Genomic DNA, 19,927 nt, shown 5'->3' with positions numbered 1-19,927 from the left:
AATGAGTGTACTTTTTCACTCTGTATTGCAATGTTTTTCTTTCAGTTCTGTGTGAATGTGTAGCAATGAGAGTAGAGTTATGAATTATTAAGGACATTATACATATTTGATGTTCTGATGCAGAACAAACCTAAATCAGAAGCAGTGCTAAGGAAAGAGGAAGCAGTATTAAGCCTGGCTGCACTGTGGCTAACTTCCTTGTGCTGGTGTGGTACACCGCATGGACTGAGATATGTGATAGGGTATTAAACAAACTGGTAACACGAAATGGCACATTTTGGTACTCATGTAATCCCACATCATCTGCTCCCTGTCACGTACAGCCACAGTTGTTTATGTCTTCGGAATAATTATAGATATTCTGGTCTGCAGTAGTTAGAACACTGTGCTGCTCTTATATCAGGAAAGAAGAATTGCCTGTGTATGTGTGTTTCTCAGGTGTACTGTGATTTGCATAACTGTTCAACTGTTCATGATGACAGTTCGGTTGAGCAAATATCCTATAGCACACTTTGCATTTCCAGTTCAACCAACATGCACTTCAACTGAAAGCAAGAGAATTTGTGACTTTCTATTTTTACTCTGCATGCTAGTGAGTAGTAATCTGTATGCAACTGTGTTTCCCTACAGTATGAGCAATTTAGTTTCTTCCCTAATATTTATGTACGATACCAGGCTTAATCTCACACATTATAATGGCCTGCACCTTTATTAGGACTATGCTAATGCACTAGTTATTTATGAACCTGATGACACACGGTATTAAACACCATTCCTCTTTAAATATAGTGGACATGTCAGCATTGTTATCATGGTTGGTCAGTGTGTAAAATAATGTTCTGAGACATGAGGCATGACTTGTTCATTGATGATCATGCACTTTACAGTTAAAAATCATAGACTGCTCAATATTGCAAAATAAAAGTTGCATTTACTACACTTAACACTTCATGTATGACAAACATTGTTTCACACTGCTCACTTGGAGAATATATTATTTCTCACAATTTCATTTCTCCAAGTTTTTTGGGCTTCTAATACAATAACAGGAATGAACCCCATTCCTAAATCAGACTACGATTAGAGCTTCTGAAATTTGCATTGTTTCAGTCTTTGATGTTGACCAAGAGTACTTATTGCAATATGTCCAGAACTGCCTCCTTCTGTAATTCATATGGGGTTACATGTATTTGTAGCATATCAAAGTATGGCTCTAAATTCTTTTTTATTAGCCCCATTGTTCCTACTACTATTGGAACTGTCTGAATATCTTCTTTCCACACAGCTTTCATTTCTACCTGTAAATCCTGATATTTTATGACTTTGTGTCTCTGTACATATCACACTGTAATCATTGGGTTTAGCAACTTCAATGATTGATGCTACTTTTGTCTTTTTTTCATGCATTACTATATTTGTTTTTCTCAGATTTTTTTTAAACTGTTGATAAAGGGTGGTACACACTTCATAATGCTTTGTGGTTCATGTTTCCAAGGCTTCTCAGATACTTCTGTATTATAGTTTCTTCAATTCTCATGCAGCAGTCTTGCCACTTTATTGTGCCTTCCAGTATATAGGCCATCTGCCATGACTGTATCATACCCAGCAACAAGATGTGTGACAGTTTCCAGTTTTATGACAGTGAAATACTTGTGTTGTGACCGTAGCTCTTTTATGTGACAGTAAAGGAATTGCTAAACATTTCAACATATATTTTGAAATGTACTTCTACCTCACATACTTGTATTTTTGTTTACTTGTGGTCACTACCATGACATAAAAATGTGCTGCAGTATATCTTTTCAAATTAAATCCAACAAGTGGCCTTGAGAAGAGAGTACAAAAGAATAGTAAGTACTATTAGGCATGCAGTTCAGGAAAACATTGTGGGGCCTAGCTCAATTTCCAATTGTCCCAAAGCATTTTTAAGTGACTAGTTCAACTCCGCAGTAGGCAAATGAAGGTTGTGGGAATCAAAGCCTGTACCACAAGGAGCAGCTCATTAACAGGTCACAGCATTAATCACTTACCTTAACTGCCAGACTTGTTTCCCAGACATATTAGAATGCATAAAGGCTTTTAGCTTGCGCTGCTGTATCCACATGTACTGCAAGCTGCTTAGGTTGCTTTGAGGAAAACCGCACAGGCAATGCACAGCATTGTTCAGCATGATCTTTGGAGAGTTATGTGCTGATGGGTAACACAACAATACCACAATGTTAATGCATCATGGTGTGTAGTATGAGCCACAGAGAGTTATATATACTTAAGGTAACATAGCAGTAATGAGCAGCATGATCTATGGAGAGTTAAGTTTTGATAGGTAATATAGCAGTACCACAACAGTAATGCACCTCAGTGGACATTATGATCCATGGAGGGTTAAGTACTGATAGGGAAGATGGCAGTACAACAATGTTAATGCATCACAGTGTGTAGTAGAATCCACAGACCATCATGTACTGATAGGTAAAATAGCAGTACCACAGTGGTAATACACCACAGTGGGCAGTATGATCCAGGGAGTTATGTAATGATTAGCAATATAGCAGTGCCATAGTGACAGTGTACCGCAGTGGTTAGTATGATTCATGGAGTTCTATGTAATAATTAGCAATGTAGCAGTACTAAAGTGATAATGCACCAGAATAGGCAGTATGACCTGTGGAGAGTTATATGACGATTAGTAACATAACAGTACCACAGTGATAATGCACTGCAGTGGGCAGCTTGATCCATGGAGAGTTATATACTGATAGATTACATAGGAGTACCATGGTGGTAATGCACCACAGTGGGTAGTGTGATCCACAAAGAGTTATGTAATGATTAATAACATAACAGTGCCACAGTAGTAATACACAGCAGTGGTAGTATGATCCACAGAGAGTCATGTACTGATGGGTACATTGCATTACTACAGTGATACTACATTAAAATGGACAGCAGGATCCCAAGAAATTTATGTATAGATAGCTGATATGGTAGTCCCACAGTGGCAGCATACCACACTGTACAGCAGGGTGCATGTAGATTTTTTTATGCAGATGTAACATAGCAGTCCCCCACTGGTAATGTACCATACTGGTCATTAGGATCCCTAAAGGGTGATATAGTGATATGTACTTTGCAAAAATACCTATAGTAATAACTATAGTTTTTGTAGTGTTCAGTAGTAAAGCAGGCAATTTTTATTCAGTTTCACAGACACTGTAAAGGAAAGTAAACTTTTTAACACCTTTATTGAATTATCACTTGTGACATGTTGCTTAGGTTATATCATATATAGCAAATGAAAATAAACTTGACACTAAACACCCGGAAAAGAGCTAGACTAACAGGTAAGAAGGCAATACATGCATGGATATTGGTAGACATACTGCACAAATGGGAATATTTTTTCAGCAAAGAAAGAAAGAAAGAACCAAATAAAATAAAATTTGTATATGGTAAATCTGATAGACAAACAGAAGGTAGTGCATTAAAAATAAAATGCTAAGAAGGTGCCCAAAAAATGGGTTTTTAACCATATAATGAAGTGCTGTGTAGCTCAGTGCAGATACTATCAATTCTAAGCTGATGTCAGTGAAATCAAAACTGATGAATGCTGCTTTTCTCATTGAATTGCAATACAGAATGTACAGAACAAGAGCAGTACTTCATCTGTACTTACCACAAATACCATTTCAATGGATATTATTGATCGGTTATGTGGTGCTAAAGACATTGTTTCATAGGTTACGTGAATAAACTCAAAGCATATTGGTCATCAGACATTGATGCCTTTCATTACATATTGCCCTAATCAGACGTTTGTAGTTTTTTGCCCTTTCTATAGATGTCCTGCCTAGTCAGATATGTTATGAAATGTATTGTTTTCTGTATTATATACATACTGTATGTTGTGCCCCAGTCAGATATGTTTAGACATTTGTAATTCATCCTGCCCTATTCAGTAATTTTATTTTTTTATTTTTTTTTTATTTTACATTTGTTAACCGGGAAATTCTGACTGGACCAGATCCATTTACAGTAGAGGCCCAGGGAGAAAAGCTCCAGTATTTAGTTCAACAAAAACAATACAACAAATAAAATGTAGCAAACTGATTACAACATATATGGTGAACATAGTAATCAAAACTGGAAATTAATGAAACACTCATTAAGTAAGCAATAAAATGACAAATTAATAGAATGGCAATAGCAGTTATACACTGTTGGAGCATTGTTATGAGAAGAGATATATCAAGCATTTCAACAGCTAAAAGTCTGACTTTCCCAATAAATATAGCATGCAGGTAACCAGAGAGCAAGTGGGGGAGCTGATAGCAGTGAGGGTATGTTTATATGCTACAAGGGCATAACCAGGTACTAAGTTGATGTGATCTGAGGGAGTTTTTGAATTTAGAGGTGGTAGGGGCAGTGGACAAGGAATGGGGAAGGGAGTTTCAATTTCTAGCAATGGTGTGGGAGTAGAGTGCTTTCCCTGTGTTATTATTAGCCTTGGTGATGCAGAGGAGAGATTGTTCACTAGATCTAAGGTACCGGTTTGCAGTGTAGGGAGTAAGAAGCTTGGATATAGATGGGGGGGGGGGGGTCAGGGTATTTGAGAATATTGTAGGCTGTAACCAGCTGGTGATAGTTAAGTAGCTGTGATAGCTCAAGCCATTTTAGTTCCTTTAGCGCAGTACAGTGATGGGTTCTATAGGTCAAGTTTGTAGCAAAAACTTGGCTGTTTTATTGTAACAAGATTCTAGTTTGTCTAGGTCAGACTTTCTGATTTGGGTGAAGACTGGTGCTGCGTACAATAGACTAGAGAGGAGGTGGCTTTGTGCTAGAGTGACTCGTGCTTGTTGTGAGAGAAAGGACTTGTGCCTGTACAGAGAGCACAGCTTTTTGTGTACTAGTTTTATGGTATGTGAGATGTGAACATCAAAGTGAAGATTATTGTCAATTTCAATGCCAAGAAATTTGGTGTGGTTAGAAGGGGAGATGGTGGTGCCGTCCTTAGATGTGACGGAGAAGGAGAGGGGAGGTTTTGATCCATTAGGGGAGAATAGTAGTAGTTTTGTCTTCTTGGGATTTAGGATCAGTTGGATACCCGAGATCCATTTTTCTACAGAGTTGAAGATATCCTGAGTGAGTGTTTGCAGGGTGGTGGGAGATGAGGCGGAGCAGATCAGGGTTGAATCGTCTGCATATTGAATGAGTGTGGCATGCTGGGTTGAGCTATTGAGGTTGTTTGTGAATATAGAAAATAGTAGTGGGCCCAGTATAGAGCCCTGTGGGACTCCTATGGTGGTTGGAAGTTGTGGAGACAGAGTTCCTTTCCAGAGGACAGATTGTTGCCTATCAGATAGGTAGCTTATGAACCAGGCTATAGTAGAAGAGGTGAAGGATAGTGATGTTAGTGAGTCTAGTAGGATGGAGTGGGAGGCAATGTCAAATTGTCTTTGAGAGGTCCAGGAAAATGGCAGATACATATTTGTTGTCATTCCTGTGAAGGTTGATATAATTAGAGAAGGACAGAAGAGCTGTGGTAGTGCTATGATGTGGATGGAAAATGTGTTGTGTGGTAGATAGGAGATTTTGTGTGTTAAGAAATGTCATCACTTGCAAGTGGATGCATTTCTCTAGAATTTTAGATAAGGGCATAGGATGGCAATAGGTTCGTAGTTGGACAAGTCATAGGAGTTACCTCCTTTATGGAGAGGAATGATGTGAGATACTTTCTAGAGTTTGGGTATGTAGGATTCTTGTATGGAGCGGTTGATTAGGCTGGAGACAGGATATGATAGGGAGTCGCTTGCCATTTTTAGGTATGCAGCAGGTATGTTATCAGCTACTAGTGTGGTTGGTTTGAGTTTTAGGAGGAGTTTTTGATAGTTGAGGTGGGGACAGGTGATAGGCTGAAAGAGGGGGTGCTATGGAATAGGTTGGGTTGTGGTTGAGGTGGGCTATGTTTGGTTATTTGACTGGACAGGGCTAAGATGGACTTAGTAAAATGGTTATTAAATTGAGAGGTTATGTCTAGGGTATTGTCTGTAGAGTTAGGAGCTAGAGTAGTGTTTTTGCCTGGCTTTAGTAGGGAGTTAATGGCATGCCAAAATTTTTGTGGGTTATTTGAATATTTGTTTTGGGCACTAAGAAAATAGTTTTGTTTGTTTAGCTTGGTTTCAGCCTTGTCCTTGTTTCTAAGCTGTTGATCGTATTGCCAAGAGCTAGGGGTATTATCAGTTTTCCAGATTTTCCAGGCTTTATCCCTGGCTTTTAGTAAGGCTCTAGTTTCCCTACTTAGCCAGGGTGCATAGTTGGCTTTAACTCTGATCTTTCTGCTGAGAGCAAGACTGTTAAGAATGTTGGAGGATGTAATATTGAAGTAGTCTACTGCCTAGTCTAACCTAGGGTTCATAGTGGTTCCCAGTTTCAGTGGCTTAGGACAGTATTTAGGTATTGTGGGGTAAGGTTACGGTCATCTTGTACTAGTTTGTAAACTATTGGCTTGAGGTGATTGGAGTGTTTATGGAGTAGGAAGGTGGGGAGATGATTGCTTAGATCATCTGGGAGACAGCCTGCTGTGTAGTTTTGCTTGGGATAGTTTGTCAGTGTCCAGTCCAGTACAGATTCTTTTTTTTGTTTTCTTGTCTATTGTAGTGGGTTCTTCAATGAGTTGAGAGAACCCATATAAGTTGATATGTGTAGAGAGGTTGCTGGAGTTGCAGGTTATCCAGTCGGTCTTTAGTTCATCTAGTAGGATTGTTTCCTGTGGTAAGTTGTCCTTTGTCCAGTGTAGGATTTCTTCTATTATGAGTGAGTTATTGCCTGGGGGGTATGTAGCAGCATATTATATTGCTTTTCTTTGTGTTTTTTATGAAGATGACAGAAAACAGGACTTCAGCATTTTGAAATGTAGGTGGTGTGCAGGCGTTGGAGGTTAAGGGTGTTTTTGAAGAGAATGGCTACCCCTCCTCCTTTCCTGCCTGTTCTATCAGATCTTAGTGTATTATACCCTTGGGCAGGAGGAAGTCTTTGTCTTGGATACTGGGCTTTTGCCAGGTCTCTGTGATGGAGAGTATATCAGGGGTGTAGTGGGCTATGAATGGATGCAGGTCTGTTATTTTGTTGGTGATACTTCTTATGTGGAGATTTAGAATCAGCAAGTCAGATATCTGTTTGACTGTGCTGGGACCTGGATTTGCGTGTATATCACCAGAGGTCAGTAGTTTTGTAGGAATGTTAGCATGTATTTTTTAAGATTATTTATTTGTGAGCTTGGTCTATGTGTGTTTTTCCTAATATAATATGTTGGTGTTCTGATCTTATATGAGTAAGGTGTAGTTGTGAGATTTATAATTATAGGGCAGATGTAGAAGTATGTGTGGGTTTGAGAAGGTGGACTAATGTGGGTAATGTGATAAATGTAGTTGTGTAGTGGTTGTTCTGTTTGTATGGAAGTGAGGAAAGTTAGTGATATGAGTGCTAGTGATAGGGATGTAAGTGTGGGTAACATGATAGTCTTTAGAGTGAAAACTACAATTAGGATCCCTGATTGGTTGGGTAAAAGGGTGGAGGTGTGTTGGTTTAGTATGTGTTACTTGAAGTGGGATTAGTGTAGGAAGTGAATATACTGGAGGATGGGAGGGAAGCGGGAGAGTAGGTTGGGCAACTGGTCAGGTGATTAGCTGTTAGAATAAATGTAGAGGTAGTGGGGGTGGGAGGGAAATGGGAGCAGGGTAGAGGAGCGGAGTAAGCCGAGCGGAGCAAGGCGAACAGAGCGGAGCCAGCTAGACCGCGAGGTTTTGAGAAAAAAACAATCATTGAAACCTCTGTTTCTGTAGGGGAAAGCAGTAAGTGAAATAATACTAACTCTCCACTTTAATATATAGCTCATTTCTTTGTAGCAGAATATTTGGCTTATTTTAGGGAGGTAGCTACTATAAACCGTTTGTGCCATGGGAACCATGAGTGGCAAAGAACACTCAATACAGCTAGTATGTGTTTAATGCAGGTTACGTAAAAGATATACACCTTAATTTTTTAGCTGTGAGGCAAGAGAAAGCAATCTCCTGCACTTTAGAAATCCCACAATGTGCAGTAACAGCCCCATTGGTTTGTATAATAACTCTGGGGCTGGCATGGGTTAGGTTGGTGATTTAGTAGTGGAAATACCTGGATAATGAAAGAGATAGGGGACTGAGTTAGGACATCTGAGAGGGTAAAGCTTACAGAGTTACCTGCACAACAACAGATTCTTAGCATAAAGAACAGTTTGTCATCTTATTTAGACATTATAGTAATACCTGAAACATTTAGCACTTTCATGCACTCTCTCTCCTAGCTAGTTAAGTCAGGAAGGTATTGCACAGCTCAGTAAATAGAAACAAGCAGTATCTCTCTAGGTATTCCTTTAGTACAATATTCATATAAAAAACACAGTAACTGGCTTTCCTAGATCCTAATATAGCCACAACACAGTAAGTTTGCCTTCACAGGATATACGCTGCTAAACTAGGTTATAACGGCATGCTATTAGTTCAGGGAATGTATTATTTAGGCAGTTAAGTGCCATAATGATGCCCATTTTAGACAGCAAATGCAGAGTACTGCTGCTGATGGCTATCACACATAGGAGACCAGGTAAAGTCTACATGTAGTTATTTATGCTTTAATATACTTATGTATGTGACTTCACCAAAATGCATGTGTTAAGAGAGCCCTACGGCACTTTGTAATCTAAAGCCTGTCCTCACAGGTCAGGAACAACACACAGTTATGGTTTTATCTCCAGATAGGTGGGTAACTGCTATATCTATCCTCGCTACTCGCTATATTACTATAAGTAATTGTACCACTTAGCAGCATACACCCTACTGTTACACCACTTCTACACAAATAGAGGTCACTGTATTCATGTAGGCTCTTGGAAGTACATAAATTAAGCAGTTGCATGTTTTAAACATATTTGACCGTAATGCATTGCATAGTTCAATTGGACACACTAGCAGTTTACACAGTTTTTAAACACAGTAGATCTTAACACAATGCTTATTCCTCACACTAGCATATTTAACAGGTAATATTGTTTGTACAATTAGGAGTAGTGTGCTCACCTCAGGCAGGGGGATCCATGGGCACTTACGGTTTGAAAAAATGGTGCCAGCCAGGTATGATATAATACCTTGATTTTGTGCTTCCGTTGTTATTAGTAACGGGTGGCTGATAGGGAGTGATTGTGACGTGTCTGCTACCTAGGCCGCAAGGTTTTGAGAAAAAAAAAAACAATCATTCAAACCTCCATTTCTGTAGGGGAAAGCAGTAAGTGAAATAATACTAACTCTCCACTTTAATATATAGCTCAGTTCTTTGCAGCAGAATATTTGGTTTCTTTTAGGGAGGGTGCTACTATAAACCATTTGTGCTGTGGGAACCCTGAGTGGCGAAGAACACTCAATACAGCTAGTATGCTTTTAATGCAGGCTAGGTAAAAGATATACACCTTGCTTTTTTAGCTGTGAGGCAAGAGAAAGCCATCTCCTGCACTTTAGAAATCCCGCAATGTGTGGTAACAGCCGCGTTGGTTTGGATAATAACGCTGGAGCTGGCGTGGGTTAGGCTGGTGATTTAGTAGTGGAAATACCTCAGGCAGGGGGATCCGCAGGCACTTACAGTTTTTGTGATATTTATGATTTATCTTATGATATTTATATATATTTTTTGTCATTAGCACATATGCCCTCCTCTAGTAAGACATGTTCTGACATCTATAGATTTCTGCCCTCTGTATATATGGCTTGCATTAATCAGACATTTTATGAAGTTTGTAGTGTCTGTCATCTGTACATAACATTCTTCCTGAGTCAAACGTGTTATGAAATGTGTAGCTTTCTGATCTTTTTACATGCTGGCACTATGTGGATGGTTCTGAAAACTTGTATACATGACCAAACCTGAGTCATGGCATATATGGGCAAAGTTCTGATTAAGGCATAGGAAACCTAGTTTGCTTAATGGTTTAGGTGTCTAAAGTGCCTCCAGGGGGTGATGGGTGGGGAGGTTGTAAGCTCGGGGCTCATGTCATGTTTCAAGTTTCTTGGTGGAAACCAGGAAAACACAAAGTGCTGGCTGAGGATGGGCAGGACATCCTACTGATATAATTTCCTTGGGGAAGAAATGGACAGGCCAGAACTGATTATCAATGCGTGTCCCATTCTGTGTGTGTCTGTGTGTCAAAGGCAGGGGATAAATAGGTGATCTGTGGCCTTTTGGACCTTGTGTTGAACAACAATATCTTTCTGTTCAATAATTCAGTATATGCACAAACATGGGGAGTGGCCATGGGCACTCCCTGTGCTAATGCATATGCTAATTTGGCCATCCATCAATGGGAGAAGGAATTTATCTTTAATGATGGAAGGTTTAAGAATATCATCTTATATAGACGGTTTGTGGACGACATTCTATTGTTTTGGAACAGTGATGAGAATTCGTTACATGAATTTATAGCATACATGGAGTCCACCACCTCTTTTTTGAGCTTCACCTATGAGTTTTCTGGATCTAGGGTGAACTTTTTAGATATTACTATCAGTAAGGATGTTAATAATAGTATTACCACTTCATTGTACAGGAAGCCATGCTGGAGAAATAGTATTCTACATTTCGACAGCATGCATCCCCGTTACATTTTTCGTAACATTATAAAAGGCCAAATGTCTAGAATATCGAGGCTCTGCAGTAATGAGAGTGATGCTTTGAGGCTCATGGATTTTCAGAAAAATTGTTTTAAGGATAGAGGATATCCATTAAATTTAGTGAATGGTCTAACAGGGACGCCGTTGGAAACTTCTGTACATAGAAGAGGAAGAAGGTATAACAATCATTTTGATCGAAATAAAACACGGTTAGCTTTTGGACTTAAATATACAAATGATGTAGATAATGTCATGCTGATTATAAAGAACAATTGGAAAATTTTGCTTCTTGACCCTGGGCTATCACGGATAGTGGGTGTCAAGCCTACTTTTAGGTTTAGCAATAGTCCAAATCTTAAGAAACTATTATGTAAAGAAAAAATGGATCTTAAACAGTTGGACATTAGAGCAAGATATAAAAAGGGCACATATCCATGTAAAAAATGTTGTATATGTAAATTCATATCAACAGCCCAAACTTTTGAAGCCCCTTACATAAACATAGCTTTTAAACCAATGTTTTATGCTACATGTGATACCCGGAATGTCATTTATTTAGCTACATGTGACTCATGTGAAGCGTACTATGTTGGGATGACTTCACGTAGATTTAAAGATCGTGTTTACAATCACGTGTATGACATTAGGAAGGGGAACCTCACTAATGTATTGGCCAAGCACTGTCAATTATTTCCCCAGCATGCGTTTAGTTTCAGAGTGATTCAAATAGTGAATCAGAATAAAAGAGAAGGAGACCATATACGTGCACTTGAACTGCATGAACTTAGATGGATATTAAATCTTAGAGCCCACATAGAACCAGGCCTAAATTCTACTCTCAGTATTAGACCGGCCCTTTTAGGATCCATATGATGCTATTACATCAGCACCAATCATCACATATATCCACCTATTCACCATTCATGGTTTGTAAATGGGATGCATCTTTTTGTCATTGATTTGCTGCATATATTGTATGTATATTCGTATTTTTATCAAATGACCATTTATGTACATCATTATACGTCCACGACTATATAGTTGAATTACTGTATTTTGCATAGTCTCCTCTATATTTGCATTTTAGAATAGGCATTCTGCCTATTCATCTTTTATAGGTACTTCTATTGTGTTTTTGAATATCTCTGAAGTATGTATTATAACATATGCTAAATACTGTCTCTACTACTATTGTCTAAACGTCCACTATGATTCAGACTTAACATCTGAATTTGAAGGATAAGGGACAATATCCTTGACGTCTTAGATTAGTTTTAGTGTTTTTAAAAAAATTTTACTATGGGAGTACAAGTTAAACTGAGTATATTTATTTATAAACCAACTGTTTTCCTAGCAGAAGAATTAATATTTAATATATATAAAGGAATCTTTACTGAAAGCGTATGCTATTTAAGAAGTCCTATAGCTGTTTAGGAAGTCGCTCTCCCTTTAATTTTTAGTGTTCAGTTTGTGCTAATTGATGTATTTAATTGAATGATTGAAATGGATTTTTGTATTTAAAGAGTGATGCATTGTTACTTGATTATAACCTGATGAAGCGCACCGGGATGGTGCGTGAAAGCGCTTGTTCTTTTTTGTAACATCAATTAAACTGTGGATTTTATGCCGTGGTGGTTCCTTGCAGTTTATTCTTACTTATTAATCAGACATTTTATGAAGTTTGTAGTGTCTGTCATCTGTACATAACATTCTTCCTGAGTCAGACGTGTTATGAAATGTGTAGCTTTCTGATCTTTTTACATGCTGGCACTATGTGGATGGTTCTGAAAACTTGTATACATGACCAAACCTGAGTCATGGCATATATGGACAAAGTTCTGATTAAGGCATAGGAAACCTAGTTTGCTTAATGGTTTAGGTGTCTAAAGTGCCTCCAGGGGGTGATGGGTGGGGAGGTTGTAAGCTCGGGGCTCATGTCATGTTTCAAGTTTCTTGGTGGAAACCAGGAAAACACAAAGTGCTGGCTGAGGATGGGCAGGACATCCTACTGATATAATTTCCTTGGGGAAGAAATGGACAGGCCAGAACTGATTATCAATGCATGTCCCATTCTGGGTGTGTCTGTGTGTCAAAGGCAGGGGATAAATAGGAAAAATTCTCCCTCGGTAGCAGCAGTACGATGCTGTTACAGGAAGCTTTGGTGTCTTTGGCATCAATCCTAATTTATAAAAAGTACAGGGCAGTTAGAATGTGTAGGAAGATACAGCAAGTGAAGAGAGGCACTTGAGTCAACTGATGATCACCTGTGTGGCAAAAAAGGGGACACCAAAAAATGCATAGATTGCAAGGGCTGGCCCAATGACACAGTGAGTAGCACTGTCACCTCAAGGCAAAAGGATGCCATCTGTGCAGAGTCTACATATCCTCTTGTCGGTTTTGTCCAAGTATTCTGGTTTCCGCCCCATCCCAAAAGATGATTAGTGATTCTAAGTTGTTTATATGTAACAGTGTGTGTGTGTGTGTGTGTGTGTGTGTGTGTGTGTGTGTGTGTGTGTGTGTGTGTGTGTGTGTGTGTGTGTGTGTGTGTGCGCCTGTGGTGTGTGGAAAAAAGTTTATGTTTAAGTCTTTTATGGTTGAAGATATGACCAAGATTAACAGACTTTACTGTGATCAGTGTTCTTTGTATTACCTGCTTTCCACTAAGGAGTTATTGCCAGTACTGCTGCCAACATACCATTGTTGTATCTTTTGCATGGCTCCCCTACCAGTAGTAAATCAACTCCCAACACTTCAAAAATTAACCTGCAATTCTTTAAAGAGGTGACTTTGGAAACTCATTATTACATGTTTAACACATTCTGTACTGAGGTTTTGTACCTGTAGCCTCTTATGTGGTTGGCTGTACCCCCCCAAACCCCTGATCTTTACATATACTAATTACAGTGGTTGCTGCTCTTCAGGGAAGGGTCAGTAATGTATGCTGTCATGGTTTCAGAATTAGTATGTATTCTACCAATCACAATTACATTTTCACTTTCCCAGTGATCACACTTTGACTTTCAAAACTCAACAGCTTTGCAGATGATACACATTTTATCCATAATGCTACATTCCTGTGCACTGATGTTCAGTGCATTTGTTGTCATGTACCTGTCTGGTGTACATATGTGTCCCATTGTATTAATGATGTGTGAACTTAGATTTTAGATTCCTGTGTACATTATGTTTGACAATCATGTCATACATGCCTAGCATGTGTTATTTCATTTGACAACTGAAATACATGTATTTAATGCTATGCAGCCCGTCTCCTCATTTAGTGCAGGTAGATATAAAACTGTGATCTCTGTCTGCACTTATTTGATAACCACAGGAAGTTTGATTTCCCTGCCTTCTAACCTTCTAATCTAACCTAAAGTAACCTATTCTTGGAAAAGTAACCACAGATTACTGAAACAAAAGTGCACTCTGAGTACAAAGGTACTATGTATGTCTCAACTCCACTTTCAAAAATATGTTCCACATACATAATCCAAGTTATGAAAAATTCCCATATACTTAAATATGGATTAGAGATCCCAAAACTTGAACTGCCAAGAGTCTTCAGATCACTTAAATGAAGTAGAAGTTTCCTCATAATTCATTAAATGCTCCACAAAACTTTTGCTATATTGTATATTGTCAAAACATGCCTGAGGTTACTAAGGGCACAAACATTTACGAAGAAAACTAATCATCCATGTAATATTTTTAGAGTTATATCATAGACTGCTTTTCAGAAATACCCATTGAAAAAAAGAAATATTTCCTTGTCCTTAATGTCAATTATTACAATGACAGATGCAGACATATTGTTTTGTCGACTGCAAATTACTGTAAGGCATATTTTAATGCCCTATATCACACTTCAAATCTCTGGCAATTTTACAGCTGAAGTCTATGGAACAATATAGAAATGTGTTAATTGTTCCAGTTATGCTACCAAAGAATGCGTGCCAAGTTCCACAAGCTTTAAGTAGTTCAAGTAAGAATTCTGGAACGTGATAAAAAAATCACATTATAGTAAATGATAACATTAATGATGCATTATGTGTAAAAAAGGGGAGCAGAATATTCTGGTATGTTTGATTATTGCATCTACTAATGCTCCTGTTCTAGATTATAGATTACAATACTAAGATGATTTCAGATATGTATCTATCATTCTAGATAGTCTAAATGGTCATTCTAGGCATTTCGTCCTGGAGGTATGCATAATGTTTCCAGGTATCACACAGAGCATCACCATACATCTATCCTAAAATGTTTTAACATGTCAACATTTCACAGTAGTTCTCTACTTTATGCTTTTACAGCTGTCTTAATATGCAAAATATTCCCCTTTTCTCTGTTTAATGGAATTCTAGAATCATGCCTAGTCCTGCAAGCCCCCGAAATGCATGAGTGGATATCTGACTCATAGTCACTCATAGACATATGTGGACATGTAAGAGAAAGAGAATTAAAAACTTATTATCAGAATCTGGGGAGGGTTGGGAGTGTTGATGAGTCATTGTACATTTGCCCTGTAGCATCTTTTATCCCAAAACATATCGTCATCTCTCATGCTACACGCATTTCAAGTTTTACTTCTTGGAACCCATAGAGAGTCTTCCTTGGAAATGGGAAAGTCTGATTAAACTTCCTTACATTATTATGTTTTTTTTTTCATCAAACAGTAGTGAAAGCAAAAGTAACAACATAGACCTGTACTACCCAAAAGCTTTTGAAATGCACAGAAACTTCCCAAGGAAGATATTAAGGACATTTTTTCTTCAGTGATTTTTTTTTAGCCATGAATAAGCCTAAGTTGTGTGCCTTCTGTGAAAGGTTGGGTGTCGGGCTGGCAACTCGACACCATAAAACTCCGCTGCCAATCATGAGTGGACAGGAGATCCTATGTGGCGACCCCTAACCGGGAAAAGCCGGAAGAAGAAGAAGAAACCTAAGTCGTGATCAAAATCTTCTGCTGGAAAAAATATACTTACATTTTTTATGGATATATTTTAGTGTACAACTTGGAAGATAAGTGCACGCACACACACATATAGATAGATAGGTAGACAAGTAGATATACATATATGAACAGTGTGTGAGGGCGTGTGTGTGTGTGTGTGTGTGTGTGTGTGTATAGAATTTATTTATATATATACACACATATATAAAACATGATGTAACATAGACTTCACATAACTATTACTGAAATCTTCAGTAAAACCAAAGTGCTGTTCTAAAAACATAGCACTATCACATTGTTTAGAAAATGTAAGGAACAGAAAGGTTCAGTCAAATGTAACAATTTATTAAAGTTATCATAAACTACAAAGTCTGTCACCTGTCTGGTAAGACAGGTAATGAAAGTGACACGAAAAGTGTTTTTATTTTTCTTGAATCACACAGTTGTGTTTATTTCTTTCTCAAAAGCAGAATAGAATTAGTGGGCTCACAAACACACATTGTATTTGTATGGTAATCAAGCAATCCAAGAGGGAGGAGCTATTCAGCAAGCTAAAAATCAGGCATGTACACTTAGCTTAGCCCTTTGCCTTGCACTCCAAAACCTACTGGAATACAGCCACAGAAACTACATTGGAGGGAATCAATGTTAGGGGCTGCTGCTCCTTCTGCATGTGTACATGCAGTAGGCTGAAGTCTATGCTGCTGCTTCTGACAGATCTCAGGCAAGGAGGAGAGGGGTATTTAGACCACATTTAATTTTTCATGGTCTGAATGAGGTGGAAAAGTAGAGTGTTAACAGGTGGATAGAGACACACCCCGGGCCTGTGGAAAATACAGCCCAGACCGCAGAATCCTTTATAAACGCATTCTATGAACACCTTCAGGAATGCATGGACCATGCAATCCCAAATAAAACCAAGATCCAGTCCTCCAAAGGCAGACGTCCTGTCTGGTGGACCCTAGCCATAAACAAACTATACAACAGAAGGAGGAAGCTACTACATGACATAGCAAAATCCCAAAAAGGGAAGGCATCTCTGATCAGTATTAGCAAAAAACTACGGGCACTCATAAAATCGTCTAGGCCAGCTTCGAGAGAAAAATTGCACAGGACACTAAGGATAATCACAAGGCTTTCTTTAGTTATGTTAGTAACCTGGGTGGGAATTCCCAGATATGCTCAGAATTAGTCCACAATGACAAAAAATACACCGAACCCACAGACATTGCCAACATCCTTGCTGACAGGTTCAGCACAACCCCCCCCCCCCCACCAAAAGGGCAAATATCTATCCCAGCAGAGTGCTGCCCCCCTGACTTCTCAGATGCTCAGGTAAGAGCTGCCCTCTCCAAAGCAAAAAAACACAGCATCAATGGGACCAGACAGTGTCCCAGGCTGTGTCCTACATGAACTCCAAGAAGAGCTAAACCCAAACATAAAACTACTGTTCAATCTCAGCCTTACTACAGGATATGTACCCAAAGAGTGGCGTACAGCAGCAGTTGTCCCTCTCCACAAAGGTGGTGCCACAATGGATCCTGGAAACTATCGCCCCATAAGCCTGACTAGCTTGGTCTGCAAAGCTATGGAAAGGATCATCATGGACCTCATAAATAAAGATATTGGGGACCTACAGACACTGGATCCTACCCAGTTCGGCTTTGTTAAGGGCAGATCCTGCCTCTTATACCTGGTTGATTTCTTTGAAACAGTCACCAAGGCCATTGACAAGGGGAAGGTGGTCCACACAGCCTACCTGGACCTTGCAAAAGCCTTCGATACAATACCCCACTCGGGCATTATAGATAAGCTCACCAGCTTAAATATAAACCCCTATGTCACTAGATGGGTTGCAAACTGGCTCAAGGACAGAACCCACATGGTTAGAATTTCTGGAGCCATGTCAGACTCCAAACCAGTTACAAGTGGCATCCCACAAGGCTCAGTCCTGGGACCTCTCTTGTTCGGTATATATTTCTCGGAGGTACAGGCCAACATGGAAGGACTGTGGATGACCAAGTTCGCAGATGACTGCAAACTGGGCACCATAATCGACTCTCCAGCCGACACAAGCATCCTCCAAAAGGGCCTCATAGAAACAGACAACTGGTGCCAGAGCCATGGCCTCAAGCTAAATGCCAAAAAGTGTATAGTAATCCCCTTTGGCAAAAACAAAGTGCCCACAAATTACCACATAGGTGGTAATCCATTAAGTATAGAAGAAGTAATTAGGGACCTGGGGACCCAAGTTGATAGCAATCTCCCATTTGACAACCACGTGGCCAAATTGGTTAGAAAAACATTTTATATAGCCCACCTAATCATGAAGGGATTCACATCTAGATCAGGGGAGGTCATCGTGCCTCTTTGCTCATCCCTCATCAGGCCCATAATTGAGTCTAATGCCCCTTTTGGGATGTACCTTACCAGACACCTGCAGCAACTGGAAAGACCTCAAAAGTACCTCACCAAGAGGATCAAAGGGCTCAAACAGATGCCATATGCTGCCCGGTTAAAGAAACTCCAGCTCTACTCAGTGGCATTCCGCCTGCTCAGAGGCGATCTGTGCCTGACGTATAAAGCCATGTCCAACCCGGAATTAATGGACATGCTGCACCTCAGAAAATCCAAATCCCATCGAAGCTACGGCTCGAGAGACTTGAACCTCAGCAGTGAAATAAATAGGACATGCTGGAGGGACAGATTCATAACCCAGAGGCTCCCTTCACTCTGGAATAAAATCCCAGTCCAGGTTAGGCAGAGTCCCTCATTGACTCTCTTCAAGAGGAATCTTGATGAGTGGATGGGAGATCATAGGTTTACCCCGGGTATCACTTCTGTGTCACTGTTAGACAGAGGCACAGTATACTAACCTCGAAAAAGGGCATAAAAAATTAATTTAAAATGGGTGGCGAAAGCCAAACACACTCTGGCTAGGCTTATAAATGCCCTAGGGCAGATAGCCTAGTATGAACCTGTGAACCTATGAACCTATAAAGAACTCTGCAACCTCTGTCATTTTCACCAGAGAGCAAGGGAAAACCAAGGTAAACTGATACCTGTGGAGACCAAGGTATGTGTAGCTTAGAATATTAGCTACAAGAACCTTTCAGTGACCCAGAAGGAACATTCTGGTGGTGTCACTAGCATCATCATCATCCAGAATGCTACACCAGTTCCTGAATGCTACACTACAGCATGCCAGTGACTATATATATTTTCCCCCTTCACCTGAGATCAGAGATAGAACTATGCAAGAGTTTTATCCTGCAACATACTTCCCTGACCTCTTGGGCAACATAGACTGCATGCATATTGAGATAAAAGCAACAACCAGGGAACAGAGAAGAGTCTGCATTAGCTCAATGGGGTACTATTAACTGCCAGGTTGTGTGTAATGCTACGGGAAATCATCTTGAATGTGTGTGCTGGCAACCCTGACAGTTACCATGGCTCTCGTATCTGGCACACCTCACAGCCCTACCAGAGATTTTCCAGGAGTTTATGTCCCACAAGGCCATTTACTGGGTGAAACAGAGTATGCACTCAAGCCATGGCTGATGATAACCATCAGAAATGCACACCCACCCACAGTGGAATGCTATAATGAGACACTCGCTAAAACAAGAAATATCATAGAACATGTGTTTAGGCTGCTGAAGTCAATCTTTCAGTGCCTAGATACATCAGAGGAGGCTCTCAGTATGATCCAAGAACTTGCGTGAAAATTATCATAGTCTGTGTTATTCTACAGAATATCATCCTGTCAAAACAGCTGCAGCAGGAATACCAAGGTCTGGGAGCAAATGTTCCACCACCACTGGCAGGGTCATCACACATAGGTGAGGATTCAGTGGGGGAACTCCCAACTGCTGTGGGTGTAGGAATCAGTTAGCTATCCACCCTGTACAGCAGACATATACATATGTAACCCTAAAACCAAAGGATAGAAACAAGGTGGTGACACAGTTATCATCACTTGCACAGGATGTGGATTGGCAGCAGGATGCCAAGGCTGACACCAAAGTAGTGAGTTTGTTTGAGTAGTAAATACATGCAGGCAGGCAGGAATGTAGACAATATCAAATGGCTACTGAGACAGGATGAAATGCAACTCTCATTTATGTCTCATGTAGCTGGTATGTGTGGGGTCTGTATGGGCAGTCTATGTGAAATGTGTGTGGGAGTATCTGCATGAACAAAACCAAGATCTGAATAAGTAAAAAATACTGCACTTAGCCTGCAGGCTAGAAACCTACTGTAAACTATTTAATCA

This window comes from Protopterus annectens, chromosome 12.part0 (assembly GCF_019279795.1).
Source record: "Protopterus annectens isolate FY-2018-M chromosome 12.part0, PAN1.0, whole genome shotgun sequence".
NCBI classification, from domain to species: domain Eukaryota; kingdom Metazoa; phylum Chordata; order Ceratodontiformes; family Protopteridae; genus Protopterus; species Protopterus annectens.
The sequence above is the reverse complement of the archived record's forward strand: the minus strand, read 5'-3'. Positions refer to the sequence as shown.